At 31.4% G+C, this 6098-nt stretch overlaps 1 long non-coding RNA gene across 1 annotated transcript in view; it reads left to right on the top strand.

The window, feature by feature from the left end:
• LOC113784832 (uncharacterized) overlaps positions 1 to 3272 on the top strand; it is a 31727-nt gene extending 28455 nt beyond the window's left edge. The window contains exon 3 of the long non-coding RNA XR_012162262.1: positions 3167 to 3272. This is a non-coding gene — a long non-coding RNA (uncharacterized lncRNA). The remainder of the gene's footprint in view (positions 1 to 3166) is intronic.
• The last annotated feature ends 2826 nt before the right edge of the window (positions 3273 to 6098 follow it).

The raw sequence follows: 6098 nt of genomic DNA, 5'->3' as shown, positions 1-6098 counted from the left end.
AAGAAATCGATTTGGAAATCGATTTGGCCATGCAGGAATTCAGCAAAATCAATTTGGAAATCGATTGGCATTAAGTCAGAGGCTCAGCTATCCTGTCAATCGATTGCCCAATCGATTGCCCAATCGATTGAATTAAGCCCAGAGTTCAAATTTCAGTAAAAACCTTCAGGAAATCGATTTGGAAATTGATTGGCTTAGTAGAAATTCTTATTTTGAGTTAGATAATCGATTGCTCAATTGATTTATCAATGTCTTGGTTAGTTATGTATTACTTGATGGATTGAGAACTTTATTTTGATTTCATTTTTAATTGGCAAGCATTATATGAACTTTTAGCATATGGGAAATCCTTTTAAGGTGCATGCTTAGTTGAAAGGTTATTTTGTGCATTTAAAAACTTAAATGTTATGTGTTAACTGTTAATTTCGGTTGGTGACCCTTTACAACTATTGTGGAAATCTGGGTTTTGCCCTCAGATGAGAGCCAGGACGATCCTACCGATTCGTACCCTGTGGATGGGAATGTAGAGGGGAATGTCTGATTGGAGCTATGTTAGGAGGATCTTACGGGGCGCGTGGAGATCACTCAGGGCGTTTAGTTTGTTTTGGAGAATGATCAGATTAGGTTGACATAGAGGGAACATACGTCTTTCTTTTGATTTGTATTTATTTTAAAATGGAAGACTGTACCTATACTAATATTGTCAGCTTGACATGTTATTTTCGATGGGTCACATGTACCAACTTTTGATGTGTAAATATTTTAGATTCATATTTTGAGAAACTTTTCCGCTGCTTGTAAATTATAATGACTTAATTATTTATCCAAAGGTATTACCTTATTTATTTCTCTGTTTTATTTTAATTTCTTTTGGAAAAAAAAATACACCCTCGCTTTGAAAAACGGGGTGTTACAGTTATCATTTATAAAACCATTTCAAAATGCACTTTTTACATCTATTTAACATAAAGCCATGTTATCATTTGCATTAAAGAATAGAAAAATTCTAATAGCTTCTAGTCTAGTTACAGGAGCAAATGTTTCAGTATAACCAATACATTCATAATGGCTATGTCATTGTGCCACAAGTTTGGATTTATTTCTTACCACTTTTGCATCTTCATCTACCTTGTTTCGGAAAACCCATTAGCTTCTAAGCAGAAGTTGTCCTTCTGGTTTTGGTACCAAATTCATATGTCATTTCTTTATAACAAACGAGTTCTTATTTCATTGCAATGTTCCATCCTTTATTTGACAATGCTTAGTCAACACAGGTTGGTTCAATCTCAAAAAAAAAATGTAAGAAAATACTGATTTGGGAATAATGATCTCGTTTTGATTTTATTTCCAACATCACAACTGATTAAATTGATTAAGTGTGATGATTTGTATTTCCGTCCTTCCTTTGGTATGTGATGACTTATACTACTAGAGGCATTATCACAAATTCTATCATCTACTTCATAAATGAGGTTTAAGTATGTACTTTTTTGTCTGCTTTCCAATGGGAGTATCATCTGGTTTATCCATGATTTTCAAATCGACAAAAGCTTTAACATTCGAATCTTTGTCATTGAACCTAGCATGTATTGATTCTTTAACATTCAACGTTTCGAGTTATATACTTTACCCAGAGTATCGTAAAAAGATACATTTTTGAGATTTTGAGTCAAACTTGCCTAGGTTTTCCTTAGTATTTCTAACATATAACAGTTCCATCCAAATTAATGAAAGCATGAAATATTGGGTTTTCTACTATTCCAATATTCATAAGAAGTTTTGTTTAGAGTAGGACTGATATAGATTTTATTTTGGTCACAACATGATGTATTAATTCCTTCTTCACAAAAGTGCTTAGCCACATTTGTTTCGTGTATCGCGGTTTTGGCCATCTATTGAAGAGATTTCTTTTTCTTTTGTACAACAGTAAAAATCATATAATATACCATTTTCTTCACAAAAGTTTTCAAAAGATTTATTTTCAAATTCTACACCATGATCACTACAAATGGTTCTCATACACTAACTTTTGTCATTTTGTAGTTGTTTGCAGAAAGTAGAAACAACTTCCTATTACTCATCCTTGTGGGTAAGGAATTTAACCCATGTCCATATAGAGTAGTCACTAACATTGACGAGTCCATATTTCTAACCACTTACATAGGTCACCTTGTTGGAACAACCAAAACAACGTGTCACAACATTTTTAGGAAAAAATGCTAGAACCAAGTTGGTTTGAAGAACTATGACCCTTACTTATTTTGATGATAGCAAAATCATTTTGAGGGAACAATTTAAAACACTAACGTTCTGATAAAGTGTGTAGTTCCCAGATCAAGTGCATTTTATAGAATCTTACATTATATCCTCTAATGATTAGACTAAGATAAAGGAACACCAAGACTCCGATACTAATTCCTTAAGTTAAGTCTGGTGAACACGCTTTGAAGCGCGTTTCTGACATTTCTAGATAATATATAAGCAATGCTCTAATTCGTCTGCATTTGATGACTACAAAAAGCATCTGATCGTCTGCCTCTGATAACCTTGACAGGCAAGTGATTTTATGCCTTTGATAATCGCATCAAGCATCTGATTGTTTGATTCTAGTTAATAATGTATACTCTAATAAAAGTTAACACTCTTATGGAAGACAATATTATTATGATAGTCAATGCTCCAAAGAAGACAAAGTTTTTGCGCATTCTTTGAAAAATACCTTGAACAAGTTATTTGTTAGAAGGTCTATGAGACACACTATGTCGATCATATCTTAAGGTCCTTTTATCTTCGTACCAATTACAAGGATTTATTTTTGTATGAATTTATTCATTTTACATGATGAAAGATAAACTCACATCTTCCTTATGTCTCCTTAGTTAATAATGTATACTCTAATGAAAGTTAACACTCTTATGGAAGACAATATTATGATGATAGTCAATGCTCCAAAGAAGACAAAGTTTTTGCGCATTCTTTGATAAATACCTTGAACTAGTACTTTGTTAGAATGTCTATGAGACACACTATGTCGATCGTATCTTAAGGTCCTTTTATCTTCGTACCAATTACAAGGATTTATTTTTGTATGACTTTATTCATTTTACATGATGAAAGATAAACTCACATCTTCGTTGTGTCTCCTCTATAATATATTTGTATGTAGGTTAAATTCAACATGATCATGACAAGCAATCAATGGAGTTTTTCTTGTGGAACTAAAGTACTAGAGGCTTTTACTTCACTTTATTTTAAGTGTTTTTTTTTTACTATCATTGATTTTCTAGTATGGATAGAGATCTTTGGAATTCAATAGTATGTTTTGAATAAGTTACTCTATTTAATAATTGTTTGTATTGTTTAAGATTTAGAGTTTACACTTGTTTTATTTTTTAGTTTTCAAAGTTATGAGTTATAAAATTATTGTTATTATTTATAAAAAATATCAGGTTTTTGAAATGTGCAAACTTAGTGTGTGTTCACGTTTTAATTTTTAATAGCTATCTCCATTCCTAATTTTAAATTTTCATTTTTTTTTACAAATATTAAGAATACTATCTCCATCCTTATTTACAAGTTTTCATTTTCTTTTCTACGAATACTAAGAAAAGTAGGTATTGAATATAAGGTGTCAATTTTTTATGTTGATGTTTTTAAAATACCTTTTATACATGAATATTTTCAATTTGACTTTTCATTTTCCAACATAAATTAGTAGTATTAATAAGGGATGTGTTTGAAAAAAAATAAAATAAATACACCTACTAAGTAAAAAGTTTACATGTAATAAAATAAAAATGAAATAAATACATCTATTACTTAGTATGTTGACAAATGCATCAATTACAAACATTTATATTTCACCTAAAATTTGTAACATTTTTTCTTGGTGACACACTAATGTTGTCTTTAAAAAGTTATGGGTATGTTACCAACACCAATTAATATTACTCATCTAAACTCTCTATTAACTATATCAAACTTAAATTTTAAAACAAAATCAATGGAATGTATGTGATTGATTTTCATTTGATTTGAATAACTTACCGACAATTTACTAGAAACAACCTCCAAATTTTCCTTTATTATTTAAAACACGCACTTGATTTAACAATATCCAGAACAATCCACTAAAAATGTGAAACGCAAAGAACAAAATTCAACATTCTCAGTGTGTGTTCAGCTCTATAAAACCACTAAGCATTATTAATCTGCATTCGTATAACAAACAAAGTTAGAATGTTATTAATTTAAATTCATAATTTTCAAGATAATTTTCAAGTTTGGGTTCCTCCCAAACTTGAACTTCAAGACTTATTAACCTGTAACAACTGCGATTTCACAAACGCAGGGCCAAGCCAGTCAAACACAAACAACGAAGGAGGTGAGTTTCAAAATCATGTTAATAGTATATTATAAGTAAGAAGAACACGCAACAATCATAATAGACCGTATCATAATCACATTACTATATATCAAAATATTTAAGTAAATAGTATCATATTATAACATCAAATTCACTCAAGTAAGATAATCATCTCATTATAATATGCATCAAATCATCTAAGAGTAATTATTATTACTTTTGAAACACATCAATCACCACAAAACAATCACAAGTAAATGCAATGCTATGCATGAGCTTAGACTCTACTTAACAATGAGGTACCATTCTAACTCTGAAGTACTTGGTTAGGAGGCTTGATACTATGCCACCATCCCGGTGGACGGACAATTCAAATTGGCCCTGTCCTCATAGATCCCCTCAACTCAACCCGAGACACATATACGTGACAGTCGAGGTAAACGTGTGTTGCGTGGTAGCTCCCGACATTTGGAGTGCGACCTCCAAGTCACCTAGGAATTCCCCACCCGAATACCTCCAAGGTCTAACAATCTTGCCTTAAGGCTCGACAGCAGACCGCCACGATCAGGCTCATTCAGTTGTACTTCCCTGAAATCACTAGGCTTGTCAGGCCCTACCTATATGATGACAAAATAATCTCCACTTCACAAATTCACAATATTTATTTTCTCCCCTCGTTGGTATATGATACTCCATTAATACCGTCATCTCAGACACAAATTATAATCACAATATTCTCATCACAATTTATAACATCACTATAATTAATCGCACATCATCACATAAACTCATCACAATTTATAGAATCACTATCATCGATCATACAACAACACATATATTCATCACAAATTTATCACATCACCATTATTAATCATACATTAGCATCATTACATATAATTATCACAACACATCTATTTTTATTATAACATTATTTAAACTCATCTAATCAAACATATGCATAAAATTAATTCAACAACCAATATCACAATAATATCACACACCACACATTTAAAGAAATTAAATCAAATATCACAATAATATCAAATGCCACACATTTAACGAAATTAAATCAAATATCACAATAATATCAAATGCCACACATTCAAACAAATTAAATCAATCAACACCCTACAAATATTTCTATTCTATATTTTAATCTCACAATTTCCATATTTTCACATTAACTAATTTATCCCTCAAAGGGCTACTGCCATACCTAGCTAGCCCCGGATGAATCGTTGGGAAATACGGTTTTCCCGTACATCTCACAATATATTACACTCATGAATTAAAATGATCTCTCACCCCTTACCTTATTTCGACGCTTTCACCTATGAATATGATTCGACGCCCAAACAGTCTTTGCTCTTTGAGTCTTTGTCCTTCAATCGATCTAACTCGACAGTTTATGGGTAAACTCAAAAATAAATTATGAGGAGATATTCTAAAAACTAAATTTGAAAATCGGCCAAATAAAATTACCATAAATCAGAAAAACCAATCAGTGGATAATATAGCCACTTTTCACACGGTCGTTTTGGCGTTGGTTTCACTCAAATCGGGCTTACGGTGAAGGAGAACGATGCAAAATAACGAATTCTACAAACGGAGAAGTCGAGTATTTTAGAGAGAAATTGGGGTTGTTAAAAATCTGAAAAATTATGTTTAATTGATGAGTTAAATGAATGAAATAACATACTCAAATTTGGACGAAAATGGAGAAAGTTTTCTG

Source organism: Cicer arietinum, chromosome 3, assembly GCF_000331145.2.
Source record: "Cicer arietinum cultivar CDC Frontier isolate Library 1 chromosome 3, Cicar.CDCFrontier_v2.0, whole genome shotgun sequence".
Taxonomy (NCBI): Eukaryota; Viridiplantae; Streptophyta; class Magnoliopsida; order Fabales; family Fabaceae; genus Cicer; species Cicer arietinum.
This window is presented reverse-complemented; position numbering and strand designations above follow the sequence as displayed.